The following is a 25090-nucleotide window of genomic DNA, read 5'->3' on the forward strand; positions in this document are numbered from 1 at the left end:
TGCCATCCTCCTAACTTCTAACATAACATTGAAAGATGGATGTGAAGAAATCTAGTCTAAGTGAATAATTAATTTGTCATAATTTATACATTATTAAAATACACCTTTTTTATTTGTGTTGCTTTTATTATCCTGCAATCTTATGTTGCCCTTTTAGGGTAATATTGGACCAGAAAATAGCTTCTGTTTCAGTATTTGCCATATATTTAAAAAAAGTCTTCGTGTTCCTTGCTGACTTTACATGACTAAAGCAAGCTTTTCTTCCAAAATTTTGATCATATCCTAAAAATAGAAAAATGGGAGAAGGAAAAAAAAGTGTGCCCGTTGTAGTAATGGCCCCCAACTATATCCATATCTTAATTGTCTTCATGGCAAAGGTGACATGGCAACTGAGATTAAATTGGGACTTAGAGGATTAGTGGCTGGGTACAATGTAATCAGAAAGGACCTTAAAAGACAAAAAGAGAGACAGAAATGAGAGTCCAGAGCTAGAGATGTGAACACTGAGCAAAGTCTGGTGGCTGGGGTTTGAGAAAGACCTAGCTTAGCCTCTGCTGGCTATGAGGAAGAAGGGCAAGGACCGCTAAACAAGGAACAGTGGCTGGCATGCAGACACAGAAAAGAGCAAAGGAACTATGCCCAGACTACACAGAACGGAGTCCGGCCCTTCTTATGGACTGTGAGTTTAGAATGGAGACACTCCAGACTTCTGACCTATAGAACTATGTGAGACACTTGTGTCAGTTGGAGCCACCAGATACCTGGTATCTTGTCACCCAGCCATGGAAAACTATATCATAATGAGTTGCAGTTCACCAGAAGCAATCATGGTGAGGATGTGTGGCACTTACTCCACAAATTAAGCTGGTTAAGTGTTTTAGCTGTTTTATAAGTATAGACAGTAAGCTGATGTCATTCAGATTATTTCTTCAGTCACAGAAATTTAATTTTCCTGTAGAAGTAGACAGGACAGAACAAAAGCAAGCCTCCAAACAGTCCCCCCAACTATCCTGAGCGCAGTCTTGTTCCTAAGGCGACTGAACATGAAGGGGAAACATCCTTCTCAGTGGTTCTTTCTGATCTCGAGTGTAGGTTGTTTTCAAGGCAGAGATCTAGACATGCAGCCACTAATTTGGTTGCTGTGTTTTCAGCTCTCCTGGTCCCTTTGTACTTGCTGTCTCAGTTTCTAGAAAGCCCTTCCTTATGATCGTCACAAGGTTTGCTTCTTTCTTCTGTATTGCCTAAACTCCATACCTTTTCCATGATGCTCTTCTATACCACTAGATCCTAAATTATGTCCTATATGCCACCTTTTATTGCTTTGCTTTTATCTTATGTTAATACTTTTGATTGTTTTCTCTTCTCCTTTTAAGTTCTAAACCACATAAGGGCAGCATTTTCATGTTAAAGTTAATTACCTGGGATCCACATTCAATATTTATTGAGTGAATAAGGAATTGTTAAACTTTGAGATTGTGCTGGTTCTGTGTAAATGCTTCTTCTGCTCCCACCCCCTGAGTGTTGTCAGTCATGACAGAAATTTAGAATCTATATTGATGGAATCATTTCCTGGATTCCAGAAAAAAAACAATCATGACACCCTTTATTGTTTGCCTTTAAGATCACACAATAGGTTTGTGTACTTCCTTGATGTCAAAATTGTTTGCCAGCCATCAGCTTCTCAGACCTGCATCCCTCTTTCCCTGACCAGCCATACATGGATAGCTTCATGGGATGCAAGGTTCACTGAGTGTAGAGGTTGATTCATTTAAATACAGTGCTGGAGGGAGTCAGACCAGTTACTGATTTGACCCATTGTGAATAAATCACAGTCTTCAGAAGGTTTGCCCATTGTCTTCACCATAGTCCAAAGTGTGCCTAAGGGCACTTTGAGGATTTAAGTTTTTTTGTTAGAATCTATGGGCTGCTTGGTGTTTACCATCATCTTTTATTTGATAATGACATATCCATTGTTCTGCTTAGTATAAAGGCAGGCACATATTCACTCATGAAAATTTATATATATACACAATTACACAGACACAAACAAAAAACAGTTACAACAAACAAAACAAAAAGCTCACTAGCATACTGATTTGGGTAAAAGTAGTTCAAGTCTTGTTTAGATTAGTCACTTTCTTACCAAGTTTTATATTTCCTTTGCAACTGTATCTATACAATGCAATATTTCCTATTTACCCATTATGTATGAACCTTACTGTGCATTCTCATGGTGTGAGAGTGAGTCTGTATTTCCTTTCCTTGGCTGTATTTGAGTTGACAGTGTGATCAAGACCTTTAGCTGAACCCACACCTATCATCCCTGGGTATATGTGCAATATCTGGAGTGCCAGCGGCTCTGGTTGGCCTGCTACTATGAAATGTGATAGAACAATTATCTGTAATTTCTGTCAAGTTAGCAATCACTCAAATGTAACATCAATATCCAGCCCTACTTCATTATCAATGAGTTGAGCCTTGAGCCTAAAAGATCCTAGCAGTATCTATTTACATTTGCATAATAATTTGTAGCAAAACACAAATATGTACAGAGTCTCTTTACTATAACAGTAATGTAGTTAGACTTTTTCATAGAGACTGACAGATCACAAATAATGACATGGAGACTTTTTATTAATTATGAAAGCTCAGCCAATAGGTTAGGCTTGCTTTTAACTAGCACTTATAACTTAAGTTGATCCATTTCTGTTCATCTATATGCTGCCACATGGCTTATGGCTTGTTACTTCATCTTGTGCATGCCATGCTTCCTCTGCATCTTCTCATGACTCTGTCCTTCTTCTTCCCAGCATCCTGCCTAGCTATTGGTCATTCAGCTTTTTAAAAACCAAACATAGAGACACGTCTTCACAGTGTACAAAAAGATTATTCCACAATATTTGCCCTTTTGTATAAATGAAAATGAAAGGTTTTAACTCTAATATAATAATACTATATACAATAAAATCATTTATCAGGTACTGTCTAAATAGAAAGGAAAGATATAAGCCTTAACAAATGAACCTATTTGCAATAAGAACAATTACCAAGTAAGAATTACATTCACAATAGCCATTCCATTCACTTTTGGCCAATTCAGAAAAAAATACTCCATTATCTTGGTGAGTCCAAAGTTTTGTACCTAATTTACCATCTAAGTAACTGAGGGAAATTAAACTATGATTAGCTAGTCTTCAACTCCACCAAAGACCCCAGAATGATATAATATTACTTGAGCAAATAGGATATTCAGTACAAGTGACTTCTAAAACTATAGAAACTACAGAGACATCTGGAAACCTGGATAGTCACCCCCTGGATGCCTGTGACATCCTATTCATCCTACAGGCCTAGAATATCAGGTAGACTTTTCTATGAAGAAGGAATTTCAAAGGATTGTCCCACCTTGTTTTGGCAAAGTTCATCAGTCACTTTCCTTCACATCCTGCAGTGTATTTGGCAATCTTTTCTATGAAAAATGAATTTTGAAGGGCTGTCTTGCCTTATTTTGGCAAAATTTGGCAGTCTTTTTCCTTTTCGTTCTGTTTGTCTAGTTTGTTCAGCATATTGTCAGGAGTCAAGGCAAAAGTACAGATGTATGTTTCCTATACTGACATCCCAGTCCCAAATAACCACTCAGAGACTTAATATAAATTACAAATACTTAGCCAATAGCTTAGGCTTATTACTAATTATCTTTTAAATTTTATGTTAATGCATATTCCTTATTTATGCTCTGCCATGTGGCAGTACCTTTATTAGCATGGCACTTTCATCTACTGCTCCTTCTGCATCTGGCTGGAGACTGCTGACTCAGCCCTTCTTCCTCCAAGCATTCTCCTACTCTGGCTCTTCTGCCTAACCTTATTCTGTTCAGCTATCAGCCAGTCAGATTGTTTATTATACCAATCACAGTGACAAATCTTCATATTGTACGAAGGGATTATTCTGCAGCACAAGAGCAGTTTCTTGCTCAAATGGCTAGTTTTGCGACAATGAAAGCAAACTCCATTCAGAGTTTCTTTGATGTTCATCATGTTTTCTGAAGTAAATTGGTGCTGTCAGAGCATATGCATCTCATTGTCATGAAAAGCCCTATCTTAACAAAACATTTTAAATACCATGTTATGTAGGTCTTGGAAGTGCTTAAGAATTGCCTATCTAAAATATATCTTTCTATGATCTTAAAAATATACCTAACATAAGTATGAGTTTGATTGTTATAGATGAGTAACTATTAACATGCATTTATTTATTATCTTAAATAGCTTTAAAGGACTGAAACTTTACATTACTTTTTGAAATGAGCTGCAGCAGTATAATACCATAAACAAAAATAGAAACATATATTACAGTATAACAAAAATAATGTGAATTTGTATTGATATACAATGTATATACAATGATATTATATCCCCTTTTTCTCTTCATAAAGAGATCCCTGAATATAATTCCTTTTTCTCAGTTTTCTTTTACCATGACCAGTATTAACTTGTAACCAACCCCCAAAATAATGACAAATATTCATAACTCACAGAATGACCAAAACCCATGGCCTATCTCTTGGGAATGTTAATGGTTCCTGTTGTCTGAGGGCATTTGCATCTTTGGGAGACCATAAGAAAATTAGGATAATGGTCAAGTCCTAGTTAGAAAAATCTGTGAGTTAGGACCATCTCAGTCAGGAGCCTTGAAGCTGTTCCAGATGCAGAATTCCGAGGAGACTGCAATAGAGTTACTCTGAGATGCTGGATCGCCTGGGCAACACATTTTTGTTGGTGTTGATTCCCTTGTTCTAAAACACACAGAGTTTCACAGATAACATGTTTATCTGCATTAACACAGTATGGAATGAGTGCTGTGCACAAGTCAGTTAAAGATGACTTTTTGTTTTATGTTTAGGCAGGTAACATATGTCACCTCTTTTGAAGGTTTTTTTAGGGTTATTTCTTGCTGTCTATAACCAGGATTTTCAAGGGGTCTTCCCTGTTCAATCTGATCTCTACCAACCTTAAATGAACCCACTGCCTTTCATTTTCTGTGGAAACAAAAGCATAACCTCTTCCCTAGTATAGCGTAGTTTTTACTTCCATTTTGAAGGTAAGGCACTTTTAAAATATATAGGTTGGTTTACTTTAATAGATTTTATAATCCATATCTCTCCTTAGCCATTGTTTGCTCATCAGTAATAAAAAAATTAAGGTCAATACAATACCATATATGATCCAGACTCCCTGTGTATTTCCCACAACTATGTGGCTTATTCTGCTTTTATTATTATTACTTTACTTCCCTCTTTAAGCACTTTATTATTTTAAAATATTTTATCACTTTCTATACCCTTTTATTCTTTTACATTTTATTTTCTTAAATCTAGGCACACTGTTAAACATGCTGTGACCTATTTAGAGTTTTTTCATCTGAATATGCTTTATTGTTTATCTGTAAACTTGTCTGTCTGCGAGAGCAAAATCTTAAACCATGTGTAGTTTAGCTCACGGCACTCAGATGGCTTACACCTGTAGACAGCAGCCGGGAGATATGTCCATGTACCATGGCATGCATGAGAGACTGTGTGACTAGAAAGCTGATTTTGGCTCCATTTTTGTGTTTGGGACCTTTTTTGCTTTTAAGCTTTCTTGGGTCTTATGGGAAAATATGTGACTGGATATAGGGTGGAATTTGTTGCGAGTCTTTCTCTGTCTTGCCAGCCAGCTCCCAAATCGCAACACACAGACTTATTATTAATTATGAAAGCTCAGCAGATACTTTGGCTTCTTTTTATCTATCTCTTATAACTTAAATTAACCCATTTATTAGGTTAGGGTTAGGGTTAGGGTTAGGGTTAGGGTATGTGCTGCCAATCGGTTCATGACTTGTTACCTCATTTCACACATGTCATGCTTCCTCTGCATCTCATGACTCTACCCTTCTTCTTTGGAGCACCTTCTGTGTCCCCAAAATCTTGCATAGCTATTGGCAAGTCAGCTTGCATTAAACCAACCTGAGAGACACAACTTCACAGTTTACAACAAAATTATTCTATAATACCAGTTTCTCATATATTTCTGTTATGAAGACTGAAGAGTCATCTGGGTTTCTTATAATAAAAATTAATTCTAGCTCCCTCCTCCCCTAATCTAGACCTGGCAGTTCTCAATCTGTGTGTTAAGACCCTTTTGGGACTCATATATCAGATACCCTGTATATCAGATATTTATATTATGATTCATAACAGTAGCAAAATTACAGTTATAAAGTAGCAACAGAGTATTTTTATGGTTTGGGGGTCACCACAACATGAGGAACTATATTAAAAGGTGACAGCATTAGGAAGGTTGAGAACCACTGCTCTAGGCAAATAGGATCTAATTCTCTAAAAAGTGGAGTTTAGAGACAGTTTCTATGTGCTTTAAACTTTGGACAAGTAACTGAGAATGTCGGGTAAGCATTCTTCCATACTTAACCTATTTGAGTCGGTAACTAGTCAGTAGATGATTTTGTGGCGTTTCTACATAATTGCCATTTGTATGGTCTACGGGACAGCCTGATAATCACAAAATCATATGTCTTAGTTACTTTTCTATTAATTTTACAAAACACAATGGCTAAGGCAATTTATTAAAAAAAAAACAGTGTTTAGAGAGCTAAAATCGGATGGCAGAGCAAAGGCATGGCAGCAGGAACAACTTAAGAGTTCACATCTTACAGCCAGGAGGCAGAGAATATGCTAGGAATGGTATAAGTAATTTGAAACCTCCTTACCTTTCCCCAGTGGCACATCTCCAAAACTGCCACACCTCCCAATCCTTCCCAAACAGGTCTGGCCAGGGACCAAGCACTCAAATATAAACCTTTGTGGGTTATTCCACTCAAACTGCCACAGTAGAGAAACCTCAATGGAGTAATGATTCTTCAGCTATTTAGCGGCCTGCACACCCTTAGAGTGTTCCTGTGCTACCTTCAAAGGAGCCTTGATATTGCTCCATGATCATTGGCCAAGGATAGTATAATCTGACAGAAGAGGGAAAGAAGACCATTCCTCCCTTGACTACTTGAGTCTGCTAAGAGTAAAGCTGCCTTGCCTTTGAGAACAGTATAACTCAGTTGTGTGCTTTTCACTTCTGGGCTATTTTATCCATTTTGCATTTAAGGTTTTCTTTAAAATAACTTCTCATTAATTTTTCAGTCTGTCTTAAATTATATCTAATCATATTTACTTTATCCCCATGTAAAATTAAAGGCAAATTGCATACTTGCAAATAATACGACAGCATAGAAAATGCATTGCCATTCCTAAATGGAGGAATTGGGGCATGGTGAGGAAATACTAGACCAAATCAAGACCCCAAGTAGCATACCTATGAAAGATTTTGTTGATTAAATCATTTGAAGTGAGAAAACGTATCCTAAATCTGGTCTTCCTTCTTCCACATCCTTTTATGTGGGCTGGTACCAAAGGTATGGCCCATATTTAGGGTGTATCTCCCAATATCAAATTATTTAGTCAACAAAATATCCCCTAGATATACCCTGCTGCTTGAATTTTAGATGATTACAAAGGTAGTTAAATTGACCACAAAGATTAACCACCACAATAATCAAGAGCAGTGGCAGTCACCTGCAATATTGTGAGTCTAGGGCACCTTACTGACCAACAACTCCAATAGAAGTAACCCATTCCCAACACTGATATTTTTCATTCGCTATTTGTGTTTTCTATTGTTGTCCATTGGTGTCTAATGGTGAGCCTTGTGACAAAGTGAGAAACCAAGTACTGATCTTTTTCTACTCTTTTCTCCCTGATGTATGCTTCCTACCAAATAACTCTGTTCAAAGCCCAGGTCTGTCATACGGTTCCAATAGGCTATTGAATAAATTGCCATTCTTTCTAGACCCCAGCTACCTCACATATCAAATTAGAAAGTGTCGTTTTGAGACTGAGTAGGAGAAATGTTTACACAGTTGGCTTGACTTCATGTAAGGTAGATAATCCCCATTAAGATATTGCAGAGATTCAAAGACAAGCATTGTGCTGAGTTCTGAGAGTCTTAGGAGGAAAGGGAGGAGAGATTGTACCAACCAGGATGGTCATGATGGGAGAATCCATAGAGACAGCTGACCTGAGCTCTTGGGAACTCATGGATCCTGGACCAACAGTCAGGGAGTCTAAATGGGACCAACCTAGGCCCTCTGCATGTGTGTGACAATCGTGTAGCTTGGTCTAACAGTGACAGCAGGACCTCTCCCTGGCACTCAGCTGGCTTTTGGTAACCCATTCCCCAAGCCTGATTGCCTAGCCGCGCGTAGACAACATAAGGGGAGGAGCTAGGTCTTGCCTCAACTAATGTGCCATGCTTTGTGCAAGGCCGTGGGAGGACTGCCCATTTCTGAATTGAAATGGAGGAGGAGTGGATGGGGAGGCAGGTAGATGGGGAAGGGCAGGGAAATGGAGGAGAGGAGGGAGGGGAAACTGATTGGTATGTAAAATAAATTTTAAAAAGTTATTTAAATAAAAAAACAAAAATATATTTCTCTTCCTCACAGGAAGAGTACCAAATTAATATCCTTTACTTATAATTTCCAAAATAAGCAAAGACTTGAACAAACTCATTTTCTTAAGCAACTCCAAACAGAAAAACTCTTGAAAAAATCAACAAACCCACCCTGAGTTGCTGGCTGTGAGTTCCTCAGTCATCTCTTATAGCAAACTCGGACAGATGACAATTACAGACAAGATTGGTCATGGCCTGACAACACGGCGATTTGGATTCCTCATGGATTGCTACTAAAGATAGCAGGGGTCACCTACAGAAAGTAGGAATTCAGTCTGTCCTTGCCACCTGTAGGAAGAGTACTCATAGAGAGGTTCTTTTACACGGAGCTATGCTGGATAGGAATTGAAATCACGCAATTTCATTTTCTCTAATCACTTAAAGGAGTCCTACTATAAAACGCATTGAAACATCTTTCTGTTCTTTGCTGTTGCTTGTTGGCCTGGCATTGTATAGAGTGGTTGAAGTTAAGACATGTTGATGCCAAATTCCCCAGCATCTTTCAAGCATATCTTTTAAGTCGTCCTCAACATGGCTTCAGCATGCCATTAACTTTCAGAGATGTAAGTATAAGACGACAAAGTTACACAACAAATTCATGTACTGATAACCGACTTAGCATGGAAGTGTTGCAAGCTTGACTTACTTTGCAAAACACACATCATGTTGATTATGAACTATGCAAATAGGAGAAATGATGTCAGTACAGAGAGATGGGGAAGGACAGGGCTGTGATGAGATGTCAGAAGAGATGTAGCTGTGGTAGGGAGTATGAAGGCATGATGGGGTATGTAGAGGAATGGGGCTGTGAGGTAGTATTGGAGATGAGCTATGGTAGTAGAGATGAGCAGGGATGGGCTATGAGGAGGGCCTTATCTTTGATGAGATGTGGGGAGGTGATGAGGAGGGTGGTGGGAAGTGTGGAGGTACACAGTTATATTGAGGCATGTGGACAAATGGGGCGGTGATGTGGTATGGGATTGTGTGTTGGGATGTTGTTGGCATGGGATGGGTTTGTTGAGGCTCATGATGGGAAAGATGTTACGTTTCTGGTCTAGATTTTTATTAAGTCTGTGCATGGTAGAACAGGTTTGACTCATTTTAACATGATCACCATTTATTTGAAATGGGTCAATAGCTCTTTTCATTCTTGTCTCCATGGTTACTCACAGATTATTTCAAAAGAGGTTACAGGAAGGAAGTCCTAAGGAATTGTGTTGAAGGCAAAAATCATGTTCTAAATTTGTGGAAGTGTTGCTAATGATTTATAACATAAAGGTATGTGCCCTTCAGATTGTGTCAGTAAGGGTGCACATGTGTTTGTGTGCATTTGGGAACACGAGGAGACCCGAGGCTGACACCAGGATCTCTATATCTTAAGTTTTGAGATAGGTCTCCAAAGAAACCTGGAGTTGATCTAGCTAGACCAGCTGGCCAGCAAGCACTAGAGATCCTCCTGTCTTTGTATTTTGTACTCGGAGACTACAGATACATATAGCCCACCTGGCTTTTGCATCATTGGTGCTGGGTCTTGAACTGAGGTCCTTATGCTTGTCTAAGGAAAACACCAATGAGCCATCTCCATAGCCCTAATCACAATTTTGATTCTTATGAAGACCTACTATGTACTAAAAACCTTGGTCTCACTTATGGCTCACCCTAGTCTTTTGGGGAGCTTTATTATCCAAATATTTGCCTATGAGGAACCAAAAGCCTAAACACATCCTAATAAATAATATCGCTGTCTGTGGAACATTGTGCTCAAAACAAGGGCAGAAACATGTACTTAATCTGTAGAACTTGAAAACAAACATATAACTGCTAGTCCTCTGATACTTTTTGTTTAAGAGTATCACTGAATTGTCTTTTCTGGTGGCTATGGGCTCAGTAGGCCATGTGTCTTTATGTTTGATCAGTGTTGGTTGTATCACACAATCCCTAATTCCTTGGCCAAAACTGAAAATAGTAGTAACACAGTTTGAAGTTGTAAATCTTCAGAGGGGCCCAGTGCTTTGATTAGAATTTCAGGGGTGCTTGCTTACCCACTCAATAGAAAGTCTCTAGTCCTATCACAGCCTACTCAAGGTTCCTAATAGCATAGCATGGGAAGAAATGACCCATGAAACCTGACTTTTGTTGCATCTTTCCTGATCATACCATGATGTACAACATATTCTTTTCTATAGTAAGAGTTTATATAATTAGTAAGTCTTTGTTATTCCTACACTCAATCTGACAGCCTATGTGAGAGCTAACATCATATTATTAAGACTCAGGAGAAGTTATGGAGTAACATTCATTTACTGCCCAAGACACACAGCATTTTAATCCCCTATCCTGTCAGTGTTTTCACCTCTTGATTCTCAAATATAATTCACTTGTAGCCAACAGGTGATCCTGGGTTAACATTGAATGCAAATCTGCCAGAAGGGACTGGTGGATTTTTGCATATATTTTGATTTATTCAACTCCAGAATCACATCATTTTGCAGATCAGCACAGTGATATTTACCCTGAAGAGAAAAAAAATCATTTCCATTTCTGTACAAATTAAACGTTATTTTTTGGATTTGAGATTTTAAATCTTTATACTCTGACTTTGAGTCTCATTAAAATTACAGAAAGAAGAATGAAAAATCTATATATAGCCTTTTCTTTCACACAGCAGTTAACAAAAGCCAGGAAGTACCCCAGGCTGTTCACATTTCTCCCTTGCCTATGGGAGATCTCTTCCATAAGTTTTATCCTCTGTCTGCATGAAGCAAACCAAATTCCTCTAGCAGTTCAAGCCACAGGAGGTAGCTCCTGGCAATGGCCCTTAATTATGGAGCTACCTTCAATGATTCTGCCATTTCCTGGAGCTCTTAGTGAGATATTCCACTCTGCCATCATATTCAGGCTTTTATCCAAGAAGGCACCTTCCTGGGGGCTGCAAATCAGGGGGCAGGGTATAGCCTCATTCCTGCAGTCTCAGCTCTAAAAGCGATGCTATCCCAAACATGCATTATTTGACTAAGGTTCAACTGTAAACGCAACTGACAAAATCGATTGTTGAGGCAGAACCTTCATTAGGTTTTCCTTTCCCCAGCACTACTGCACTCATACAAAACTTGCATCATTCTACAGATAAATGACAGCTTTGGTCCTTGTGACTCTGTGTCTTTAGTTGTAGATATGTTCCAAATCTAGTCATCTTGCTCCTAGCTTTCAACAGCCAGTAAAAAATATTTTTTCACTTTCTGTAATTTTGTTTTTGCCAGAATGTTACATAGCTAGAATTATACAATAGGAAGATTCTTGGATTATCTACTCTTACCTAGTAATGTACATTCAAACTTGTTCTAATCTTTACATATCTTAATAATTCATTTCTTCTCAGGGATGATGAACATTCCCTTGTCTGCATATATCACAATTTTACTTATTCATTCCTCCATGGAAGAACAAACTGATCACTTCCAAGCTTTGGCAAATGTGAATAAAATCAACAAAAATATCCATGCACAAGATTTTGTAGAAACAAGTTTTGTTAAGCCATTGAGCACTATTGGTGGCTTATATGATAAGAGGATGTAGAGGCTTGAATGTCAAATTGCTTTTCAAAGTGGCATTTGCATTTTTCAACCCTTCCAGCGATGAATGAGAGTGCCTATCACCCACATTCTTGACTTTACTTTGTCTTCTCATCACTGTAAATTTGGTCATACAAATGGGTGTGAACTGATATCTCATAGTTTATTACTCATGCCCTTGCTATGTGATGAAGAGAATCTTTTTCACATCCATCTATGTGTTGTTTTTGATGGGATCTTTTAGAATTATTGATCCAGGTCTAAGCTGCGTGCATGACCTACTTTTGCATTGGGTTTCACAAATGCTTTCCATGGTTTGGATATCAACCCTTCATCAGATATGACTGTGAATACTCTCTTTAGCCTATGACTTGACCTCTGATCATTGACATTACAGACATTGTACTGTGCACAGCAGATGCTTTCATTTGAAAGAAGTTGAGAGAAGTGGTTATTTCCTTCCTGGCATGTACCTTTGATGTTGTATTTTAGAATCCACTGTCAACCCAAGGCCATCCAGGTTTGCTCTAACATTGCCTTCTAGGAGTTTCATAGTTTTGGATTCCACATATTGTATTGTGATCCATTTTGAGTTAGTTTTGAGGAAAGTGTGAGGCATTTGTCTAGATTCATTTATTTTGTTTGTGGTTCTCCACTTATTCCAGGGGCATTTATTGAACAAGTTGTGCTCCTTATCAGTGCTCAGTTGACTAATATTGTATGAGTCTGATTCTGAATTTTCTCTTCTGATCCACTCACTGACTGAATGGTCTGTCCTTCTACTGGTAGCATGGGGTGTAGATTACTGAATGTATCTACTGTTTTGACCTTGAATAGTCCTCGAGTTTCTACTCATTGTCTATATTGTGCTTTTTCTTCTGAGCCTTTTCCCTCTCCATAGACACTTTACCAGCTTGTCAGTATTTACAGAGTGCCTTGATCAACTTTCAATGGGTATTATGCATTAAATCCACAGATGAAGCTTATTAGACATTCTATTTTGACAACACTGTTTTCCTTTCTGTGAATAATTCTCTCTCCCCTGGTTTACTTATTTGATGATCATCAGAGGTTTTTTTTTTGTATTTCTCATAAAACATCTTATTAATTTTTTCTTAGACTTTTACTTAAATTCAATACCTCATTGGAGCAAAAATAAAAGATATATTTTTATTACTTTAATTTTAAATAGTTTGCTTCACATGTCAATCCCAATTCCCTCTTCTTCCCCTCCTCCTGCACCCTGCATCATCCCCCCCCCCAAGCCTCCCACTCTATCCCCACTTCCTTCCACATAGGGGATATCCAGAGTCTGTCATTTTGCTCAGGGCAGGGTCCAGGCACTCCCCTAAGAGTCCAGGCTGAGAGAGAATCCCTCATTTTGTTATGGACACACAAAGTCCGTTTGTATGCCAGGGATAAATACTGATCTACTGCCCAGGGCCCCATAGGTTGCCCAGGCCTCCTCACTGACTCTCACACTCAGGGATCTGGATCAGTCCCATGCTGGCCTCCCAGCTGTCTGCCTGGGGTCCAAGAGCTCCCCCTTGTTCAGATCAGCTGTCTCTGCTGGTTTTGCTAGCCCATTCTTTGCCAATTTGCTCATCGCTCCTCTCTCTCTGTCACTGGGTTCCATGGGTTCAGTTCAGTGTTTAATTGTAGATGTTTGCCTCTGCTTCCATCAGTCACTGGATAAAGGTTCTAGGACTGCATTTAAGGTAGATGTCAAGTTCATTATCGGGAATGGTCATTTAAGGTAGTCTCTCAACTATTGCTTAGCTTGCCAGTCAGTGTCATCCTTTTAGATGGCTAGAGAGATCTCACTGGTGCCAGGTCTCACTTCAAACCTATGACTCCCTCTATTATGGTATTTCTCCTCCTGTTCTCCCCCTATTCTAACCCCCCATTCAACCTTTCTCCTCCCCCATGACCTACTCTCTCCTCCTCTTCTCTCCCTCTCTTCTTCCCAGCTCCCACTCGCCCCCCCCCCATACACACACCTCCTGCCATGTTCCCAATCTGTTCAGGAGATCTTGCCTCATTCCTCTTCTCTGGGGTACCATGCATATCTCTCTTAGGTTCAATAAAAGATATTTTTGCTCATTGCTAATATGCAGCAGTCATTGACTTTGATTTTATTAAACTTTGAATCCTTATAACCTAACTGCAAACACTTATTTGGTTGAAATGGTTTTGTTTGCTGTCAGTTCTTTTAGAATTTTTACATAGACAAACATGCCATCTGTAAATAGTGGTGCCTTTATTCTCTGCTAACAAACCACTGTACCACTTGTTTCTTTTTCTTTGATTATTGCATATGTTAATACATGTTAAAAGACAGTGGTAAGAAGACTCTGTTGTCTTGTTTCGGGTCCTCATAGAGAAGCCAATAGTTTCTAACCATAAATCATGTTGTTGTAAAGTTTTGATAGATAATTATTAAGTTGCAGAAGTTCCCTTATTTTCCAAATTCACTCATAACATTTTTTAAAATTCATGAATGACTATTAGACTTTTGTCAATTATATTTTCTGCACCTACTGATATGGTCATGTAGCTTTTTCCTTTTGATATATGGAATTAATTGACTAATTTTCAAATGCTAAAATAGATTTGCAGACTTAGAATACATCCCACTTGTTTGCTGTGGACAATTCTTTTTATACACTTCTGGACTTGATAATTTGTGTTTATGACTGTGCATGCTACTAGTCTCTGTTTTACTCCTGGAAATCTGTGTTTGGTTTAGTGTTAGAGTATGCAAGTATCATAATGTGGTAGGTAGTAGTTTTTATGCTTTGTTCTCTGACACAGGTAGAGAAGTAGAGTAATTTGTAACAGGAATAATAAACCTAGAGACAGATATTGGGGTTCAAGCTAAAAATCAGAGAAGCAAAGCATCCAGCCACTATAGAGTTCTCACCTCTATCAATGCTCACTCCAAAGGAATGATCCACTGAACCTCAGATTGTATCTCCAGATGGCACTGCTCTCCACCAAGCCTCAGAATTCCTAGGCTGTCCTTTGATACTGCACTGACCTCCTTATATACTCTCTAGTGGTGGGATTAAAGGCATGAGCTATTTCTCTTTTAGACTGATTTACTCTAATATAATCCTGGATGACCTTGAACTCAGAGATCCATGTGTCTCTATCTCCTGAGTCTTGAGATTAAAGGTGTGTGCCACCACTGCCCATCTCCAGTAGCTAACTAGTGTGGCTGGTTTGCATTCTGATCCTTCAGAAATCTTTTTTAAATTATAAATAATATATCACCACAATAATTTCTTCCTTAAATGCTTGGTATAATTTATTCACTAACAAGTCCATTTGGATCTGGTGCTTTCTGAAGGTTGTTATTTGTTGATCTGATTTCTTTAATAGCTATTGTTCTGGTAAAATGATCTGTTTCTTCATAGCAAGTTTTGGCAGGTTGTGTTTCAGAGGAATTGGCCCATTTCTTCTGGGTTCCAAGTCTGTGAATGCACCGTTGTGCACAGCATTCAGTTGTTACACTTGATGTGTTCATGGACTCCGAGGTTTGTTCCCTTTCATTTTTTTTAAAATAGTAGCAGCATGGCTTTGTTTCCCCTTAGTTCATCTGATCAGAACTTTATCAATCATTTCAAATAAAGACCTCTGATCTATTAGATCAATTAAGAACAAGAAGAGTATAGCTCGCTTTCAGTTATTCCTTTTCTGACATGTTCCCTTCCTTCAGTGAATTTGGGTTTGATCCTCTATAATTTTCTGCCTCAAAAAAACTTACTATAAGGTAGGCCCATTTTCAATACAGTTTAGGGAAGTTTTAATTCATTTTCCCTCTTGAAAAACATTCATGTTGTAGAATTTTAAGCTGTCAGGGTGCTTGCTTTTTACTGAAACCTTTAAATGCATTGCTTCACCCTTGCTTTCATGATTTTGGAGGCAAGGCTGATGTAATACTTTGTCCTATAGATAGGATCCCTCTGGCTTCTTTCAGAATTTGTCCTTCATATTTGACTTACTGACATTTGAATTGATATACTTGGATGGGTGTGTTGGTTAGTTTTGTATTAGTTTGGCACAAGCTAGAGTCATTTGGGAATAGGCACTCTCAATCTAAAAAATGTCCTTGTAATTTGACCTATGGGCAAATCTATGGACATTTTCTTGATTAATAATTGATGTGGGCCTGCTCAACCTACTGTGGGCGGTGCCCTCTTGGGCCAGGTTATCCTGAGTTGTGTAAGAAAGCAGTCTAAGCAAGCCATGAGCAGCAGACCAGTAAGAATCATCCCTCAGTGGCTTCTGCTTCAGAGTTTTTGTCCTGAGTTCCTTCAGTGATGGACTGTTACCTAGAAATATAAGATGCGATGAGCCCTTTCCTCCCTATGTTGCTTCTCTGTTTTGAAAACTGGTTTTTGTGTGCTGGAAACATGTTTCTCTCAGGATCCATCAAAGGCATCACTTTTTGGTTCTGCTTTAGGCTTGTCATCATCTCTGCGTGTGTTGTCCATAAGATCTTTCATGTTCTAGATTACAATGTATTTTTTATATATTTAGTTCTCCAGACTAATAATTTCAACAGCCTTGCTAAATCTGGTTTGATGCTCTCTGTCTCTTCACATGGTGATAACTGGATATTGTGTACATGATATAGGGGAAAAGAAAAGCATTGTGCATTCCTATGGTCTGTCTCTTCCTAAGCATAGGTCTTTAGACAGATGTTCACAGACATCATGGCCGATTTTTTGACTCCTTGTTCAAGACAGGCTGGCTCGGGACCTGAGGTGCCCATTTTTTTTCTCTTATTTAGAATGCTGAGCTGAGTGGACCAGAGGCATCAGCCAGGGCATAATATGTCTCTGGTTAACTAGTTTCTCCTGCGGAAAGACTTTATTAAGAAAAACAGAAAGTTTTGGCATTTCCAAAAATGGTTCCTTTTCTGCCATTTCTGCTGGAAGCATGGGATATTCTTCCAGGTAGTCAGTGTGGCATCTGATTGGACTTTTGGATATAGGTTGCACAGAATTATGAAGCCCATTTTTGTGCTGGTTCCTTGGAGTTTACACATCATATTTATATAGTATTTATATACAATGATCTTCATAGTTCATCCAGTACAGATCAGGTTCCCCACACATGTCCCTTTGTGATCTTCTGCTCCTGTACACTTTGACTCTCTGTTTTATTTCTCCATTCATTTCCTCTGGGCAGCAGCAGTTTACCCCATACCTTTTCTAGAAGACCTGAGACATCTGTTCAACTTCTTCTTTCCTTTTTTGCTGTTAGAGCAAAGTGGCATCTTCATACTCTTTATATGGGAAACCAGAACCCTAAGCCTTCACACATTTTACTTGTTATCCCTTTGCCTTTTTTTCAGAGACACTCCTAAAAGGTTGCATCTTTAGCTTTCTCAGGCTGTCATGTCCAAGAGGACTTCATAAACTTCTTTCTGCATTCATCACTGAGGATCTTCAGTCTTGAAATCCTTCTTCAACTTCAAGAAACTGTTAATAATGTATCTCCTTTCTTAGACCTATGAATTTCTTGTGAGCAGGGCAAACATTTATTCTTTATGTCCCTAGCAGTAGCACTACTTTATTGTGGACAGAGGTGGAATTCACTGTGTTGTGGCGCGGCATGTTAACTTTACTCTCTGGCTTGATTCTCATGAACCTTGTGATGACTCCATATGTATCATTTTCTTCTGTGTGTTGACTTTTAAGTAGTTGGCATCAGGATTCTTATTCTTAAGAGTGACACAGATTTGGCTAGTAAATTCATTTGAAATATCTATGTACCAATCAGATCTCACCTGCAAGGCCCAGTCCTAGAAGCCATTTGTCCTAGTGAAGAGCCTGCAGCATGGGGGATTTCCATCTATGTGAGCTTCTGATTTCACCAGATCAAATACAGTAGAAGTGACTATTTTCCAAACTGCAAATACTGGAAGGGAATGCAGAGACTAACTCCAGGGACTGAGGTAGAGATGGAATATATTATTTCAATAGTCATCATTTAACAGTATTTGTTAACACCCACTGAGGGAAAAATATGGCCATTAAGCATAGTCTCTGAGTAAAACTTAAAAGGTATGTGTGTATCAGGAGCATTTTTACCATGAATAAAAGCTGTTGCATGCTGGTTTCCTACCATGAGTTTTATGATGTAAGAATAGGAATATTCTGCACAAAAAAGGTTCCACTGAATTATAGAAACACACTTGGAGAAATGAAAATTCTTCATGGAGAAAAACGTTTTTAACCATTGAGTATAAGGAGCTAAAAGCAGAGAATTGTCGCATGTTCTTTATACATCAGTCAACTTGGCTTCTGTGGCCAACACTTGTTTAGGTACCGTTCACTTAGACTGTCCCTGAGAGTTACAGAGGATAACTAGACCCCAAAACTTATTGTAGGGGACTACTTCTGAAATGTGTAAATAATCTCTTTCCTGTTCTGCTACTCTACAAAAAGCAGAAAAGCCCCTTCCTGATTGAACAGTGGGACATGCTAATTCATCAATATAACATTACTGGTTGTAAAAAGTCTCTTTTAGTCACACTGCTAAGGCAAGCAGTAGCCCCATGATTATGAACAATAGAAGCCACATGTAAAAACTTCAGAGCTCCTTTGACATCTATGGAATAAGATCAAAACAAGAAGGTGAACAGAGGACAGTTCCCCCTAATTATAAAAGGAAAAAACACATTTTTAAATAATTTTATGATTGCTGAAAAGTTGCAAAAATACCACAGAGTAGTTCCTAATTATACCCTTTACCCAAGTCTCCCTAATTCTAGGAAATTAGCAATTGCAAATACTATTAGGTAAGTTTCACATCTTATTAAAATTCACCAGTATTTTCCTCTTCCTCTAGGTATTTTTTTCTGTTCTAGGATCCCATCTAAGACCTCAGATTGTGTTTAGTTTTCATGTACCTTTAGTTTGTTTCAATTTGAGATCCTCATTTTTCTTTTATCTTTTCTGATTTGGGCAACTTTTAATGATTTCTGCACATTTGTTATGCAAAACATCATTTAGTTTAAGTTTCTCAGGTGTGTCCTGGTGAAGAGACTGAGGAGGTAGATTTGTGAAGGATAGCAGAAAAATAATTCTAATGTTCTCTGGGAATTATATTAGGGGGCATGAGTGCCTAGCACTGGGGTATATTAGCATCCAATGCTTGGTTAAGAGGCTGAGTCTGTTTTCCCAGATTGGTATATCTTCAGATAACTATTTGGAGTTATTCTTATACCCTAGTTCTCATCTAGCACCTGCACAGTGATTTTAAAGCCCAATGGTGGACGTCAGCTGCATTGGTGTTATTTACCATTTTATATTGTCCTCAAGTGACAATTATTCTCTCTGTATGGAAAGTGTCATTTAACAAACTATAAGATGAAAAGTAGCATAAAATTTATTTAATTACTGAGTCAAACACAAGATATTTCACTAGTATATGACATACATAAATATATTTAGAGGTGTGTGCTTATATGTAACCTGTTTTATACTACATAGAGATTATACTATTAATATTTACTTTTGTCTTATGGTTACATAAGTTTACATATACATCTGTATATTAAATATAAATCAGCATGAATGTTTATGTAATAAGATACAGGCATGATATATATATAATATGCCATTGTGGAATCTATTTTTGTTTGTATAGAAATATATTATAAACACAATGAATGTGCCTCATCTCATTCTTAAAGACTGGCATTATTCCATTGTAATGAGTGCCATTAATGTATTTAACTCTCTTCATTGGCATTTTATTTTAGCTTTTGTATTTGTGATTGCACACAGTCTTTATGCATCTTTATGTAGCTCTTGGATGAAGGATACATTCATTTTAATGCAGATTTCCTGTCTTATAAGGTTGGTACTAATTTATTCTCCTGCCAGCAGCATATGTGCATGCCAGATGCACTGTGCCTTCCCCTAATACTAGCTACCATTGCTCTTTTGAATCTCTTTTTATTATCTCTTTCCTTAGGTTTGAATGTTTTCTCTGTTTCTGTCATTTTTGTATATAAAGTGCCGAATTTTTTTGCTCTGCTTACCACAAGATGCCATTGCTTATCTTTTAAATCCATCTGTATCATGATGCCCCTCTCACCCAGAGAACAATGATTATCCCTGCAGCATTCCTCACCAGTCATCAGTTGTTTTTACTTAGAACAGGTAATGCTCAATTATCTGTCTCCCTTAGCACTTAGATGCTAAGGTCTTAGGGTAAATAACTTTAGACTCAGGATCTGCCAGTATTACCTCCTCTCACACATTCTAACTGTGACAGAATCTACCTTTTAAAAGGAGTTACCAAGCCTCCAGGCATTGATGCCAAAGGTGAAAGCATCCTTAAGCCCTCCTTGCCATTTAAATCACCTCCATGCTGCTCCCTTCTCTGTTTCTGGAGGCCCTGTACTCCATGCTAGTTCATTTTTCCATGTCTCCTTCCTGCCTAGGGTTGCCAAGTCATTAGTGAAAGTGCTGATTTACATATCGATGTTTCATCTGCATTTATGATTGTTTCTTTAGGATTTCTTCAAAACAAACCCAAAATTTGCTCATAAAAAATAACAAAAAAAAAGCACGCGAGTTAACTTCCTCAGTCAGTTGCTCAGATACCAGAGAAAAAGAAAAAAATGGGAAAAAGAAAGAAAGAAACATACTCTCAGTTATTTGAAACTCTACAGGTAATTGGATTTGGTTTATAGGAGATTCAGAAGGCTGCCCAGAAAAGTGACTGCGATTAAATTATCCTGAACACTAGGGGTCCAAACCAAGGCTTCTGTCCCCTCTTGCCAGCGAAAATCTGCCCAAACCATACCACACTGGATAGTAACTGCATGAAGACCATTATGGAATCAGACTCTAATGCAGTTTCTGCTAATTCCTTTGCTGCTGGGCGTGAAATAACAGGAAGTGAGTTCTTTCACAATCATGCCTCCAATCTCAAATCAGAGCAATTGTAAGGGACTTATAAAATGTGGTAATAAACGTTGCTTCATTTGACTTATGCCGTAATGGCTGAGCTTTTAGCCAGCACAACACTCAAGCTGATCCCTATCGATTGTTTCATTCCATCTGGCCTGGCCTGCTAAAAACATTTGCTATGCACATTCTTGTTCAAAGGTGTTGCTTTTCTAATGTATTCATTCACTGTGTGAAGAGCAGAATTGCAAACAGGTCAAATAGGAGGTCCATCTTTCTGTGACTGCCTGCCTAGAATTAGCTTCCTAGATTCAGTCAAGCTGCAGCCTGATTTGCATTTTTGTTAGGGAGGGCTGAGTTGTTTACAAGTGATGTTATCATATGAACCTTGAAAACAGATCTGACTGTGCAGTTGGAAAATGCCCAGCTGAAACCAGGAGTGTGGGGATGAGGTTTGAAACCTGGTCTTGTGAAACACCAACATTGAAGGAGCATAAGTAATTTCCTTAGAAATGTTTGTGCTTATCAATTGTCAAAGAACAAAGATTTTCCTTGATGTCATGCTGTTTCATTTTCTCTGCTCCCCTCCAAACCCAAGTTGCTTATTCACATGCTGCAGTGTAGAAACCACCAATGCCCCTGGAAATGAAACATCTACCCCAGTTTCTAGACCTGTGCCCCACATGCTCAGAAGGGTTGTTCTAAGGGGACGGGCTCAGCTAGTTGAGTTCTGTGCACACTCACTCCCTGACAGACATCAGCCCTCATTCATGAGTCCTGCTTCTTGGTGAAGCAGTTGGCACAGTCAGGGTGCCTGTGGGAGGCAGATGCTGTGTGCCTACTTTGTGTTTGTCTTGGTATCAGTTGTGCCAGCACTGGTTTCCCACTCACTGGGCAAGTGGCCTTGCATGTGTTGTTACCTTTTTCTTCTGAAGTTTCCTCATTGGTAAAATACTAATAACTACGTATAAAGAATAGGTTTGTCGTGATTAAATCGGACACTGTCTATAAACCTCTGTCCATGTTTTCCAGCATCAGATACATGATAATATACAAATAGTGGTTGTTCTTATTTCATTAATATCATATTTTTAACTTCTGATTAAAATGTAGAAATGACTGTTCCACTAATGATACTTAATTATGAATAGACATAAATTGTTTGAACTGATGATTGTGGTAAAATGTTTGTATTTAAAGATTTTTTAAAATATATTTTAAAAGTATATATCACTGGAAATTTCTCATTGTTTCTATATATATGCTTCTAAAATACAAATTTTTGGTGCTTGCTTTGGCAGCACATATACTAAAACACTGCTTTTTGTTCCTCAGCTTTTCATATAAAAATAGAAATATTACTACATACACAACAATGATCCTTTCTCACTTACCTGGGAGTCCTTTCTTTCCTGGGCCAGAAGGAGGCCATGGGATGTATATCTCACAGGAAGTACACCTCTTCCTGTGAGAGGGTAGCCAGATTCTCTGTTGAGAACCCAATCCATTTACTAAGAAATACATAGGAGGAAGAAAACAATATTTATTATATATATACTAAACATCAGGCTCAAGATGTCTTTCATCATAGAATCAATTTAATTTGCCTCTGCATCAGATCTGCTATTCTTGAGGCCATTACTCTACAGTTTACAGCTATGGAAAATAGGCTTGCACATTTATTTATGTGTGTCAGTACTAACATCTGAATCTAAGTAGGTTGTTAACTTTAAGGTCTGTCAGTGTTGAGAGTCAAAGTCTTGGCTCATGGATATGAAGTAAAAAAGACAAAAACCAATTATGAATCTTTATCCAAATACTCTTACTGTGATTTGGAGGCCCTTTCTAGTCACCAGACGAAAGAGATAAAGTTGGGATTCCTCTTGGGGTTCTTAGTCTCATAAAAGAATTTAAGGATAAACTAAAGTGGAAACTTGAGGACTTATTAGTGCACAGGCAAGCTGTAAATTGGAACAAATACCAAAGACAGACATATGAGGAAGAAAAATTTGTGCAATTTAAGCCAGAGTAGGGGTCAGGTATCAGGTCAAAGGCAGGAAGAGACAGGGTTTCTCAAGAGAACTATACAACCATGTGGTGTGTGTCAGGCAAGAGAGTTTTTCTTGGATTCCAATATGAAATCAAGTCTAAATTTGTAACCAATAATACAAAACACATAGGGAAATTTCCAGTTACTTAGGCTTAGACTCTGACCCTGAAAATCTATTTTGTCCCACTGAAAAGAATACATAGACACTAAAGCTTTGATCAGTACAGACTGAGGGAGGGCCTGATGGAGCATGTGGTAAATGCTGTGGATACAGGGCAATATTTGTCCATCACCAAATTGTGTCCTTGGGGATTACACTATGTCCTGCACACTGTGGCCTGGCCTCCAGTTCAGTTCTGCTTTGGGAGAGCCAACTTTGACTCTGTTGGCTAGCCTCTGCTCCTGTGATTCTTGTACTCCAGACCCTGAAAAGCTCTTGATATCCTTGTCATCACTCTGCTGGGAAAGTATTTTAAAAGAAAGTAAGAGTGGATTCTAGATCAGGAAAAGCAGTCTTATATATGTTGTATCATCTTCGTCTGTTTCAATTTATCATTTAATTATTCTCTCTTCAGTGGGATTCTTGGAGCATATATCATCAATCAAGCTAAAACTCTTCATTCTGACAATGCAGTTTACCCTAAGTCAGCATTATCTTTTTAGCCAATTGTATTGGAGCATTTCACCAATCCATCACCAATAAAGGAAAAGTTTGCCTGTTCTTTCAACACAAATGTCGAAAAACCTAAAATATGCAAAGCACTGTCTTTGATGCTATACCCTCTATTGAACAAGGCAAACAGAAACTATCTTCATGGGCCTTCAACAGTAGTGAGCAAAGAGAACTAACTTCACATTTCTAGACACTACAAGAAAACTACTGGACCTTCCTGGGCACAACATGATAAGGGACAGGAAAGCTCTGTGAAAGATGTCTTTAAAATGAGTGGGAATCCTACCTTCCCTCACAGTCTTAACTTCTTGTCTAATACACCATTCATCTCATACCTTGAATTTTATAAGAAAGGCATCCATGGTTCTAGTGGTGACCTTTATTCAGATTGTAATTGATCAATAGATGTAGATGTAGATGTAGGTACATGTGCAAACTACAGTTTAGTTGAATAAGAAAATCACTATGATTTACTTCAATGAATGTAATAATCCAGAGTTTATATAATTCAATTCATTGCATCTTCCCTGCTTTTGTGTCTCTTTTCACTTCATTTGATCAGGTTTCTTTTAAGAAAGGCCCTTAGAATCTATTAGAGAGAGAGAGAGAGAGAGAGAGAGAGAGAGAGAGAGAGAGAGAGAGAGAGAGAGAGAGAGAGAGAGAGAGAGAGAGAGAAAGAGAGAGAGTCTTTACTAAAAATCTATAATCTTGGCCTCTACAATAAAATTAACAGAGCCAAAACATATTTAGGATTGGGATAATCTGCATTTTTAGTGGTATATTAAAACATATATCCTGATCACTAAAGTTTGGGCAACAATGTTTGGTAGTCGTGTCCTTCTACAACTGTGTCCCCAGTATCATCCTTGCCTGAAATAGCCCATAGGGATGCTAGCTACCATTGCTTTTGTGATTGACCTCCTGACTCCCACGTGCTACTTGTAAGCTGTCATTAACATATACCAAGCTTCTCTTTCCTGCTACCTTTGTTTCCATGTCTGGTGACTCCACTTCTGATCAGACATTCACTTCCCTCTCTCTCACCCAGGAATCATCTCTTGTACACAAAACAGGATCTCTTGTTGAGCATCTCACTTTATATTCTGCTCTGCTCTTCTCTTACTTCTTTCTTTATTCTCCATTTCAGTCTTGCCTTGGATTTTATTTGTATATTTGAATGCAAATGCAGACATGAGTAACACCTCTGCATATTTGCAAGCGTGAAAATGTGTGTGTGTGTGTGTGTGTGTTTACAGAATGTGGGTGACTCGGAGGTCATAGATAATCGAACCCCATTTTTTCAC

The 25090-nt window shown here is 38.3% G+C and overlaps 1 protein-coding gene across 2 annotated transcripts in view; it reads left to right on the forward strand.

The window, feature by feature from the left end:
• Sema6d (semaphorin 6D) overlaps positions 1–25090 on the forward strand; it is a 582801-nt gene that overhangs the window by 107976 nt on the left and 449735 nt on the right. The gene's annotated exons all lie outside the window — the stretch shown is intronic.

Source organism: Mesocricetus auratus, unplaced genomic scaffold, assembly GCF_017639785.1.
Source record: "Mesocricetus auratus isolate SY011 unplaced genomic scaffold, BCM_Maur_2.0 Super-Scaffold_100004, whole genome shotgun sequence".
NCBI lineage: Eukaryota > Metazoa > Chordata > Mammalia > Rodentia > Cricetidae > Mesocricetus > Mesocricetus auratus.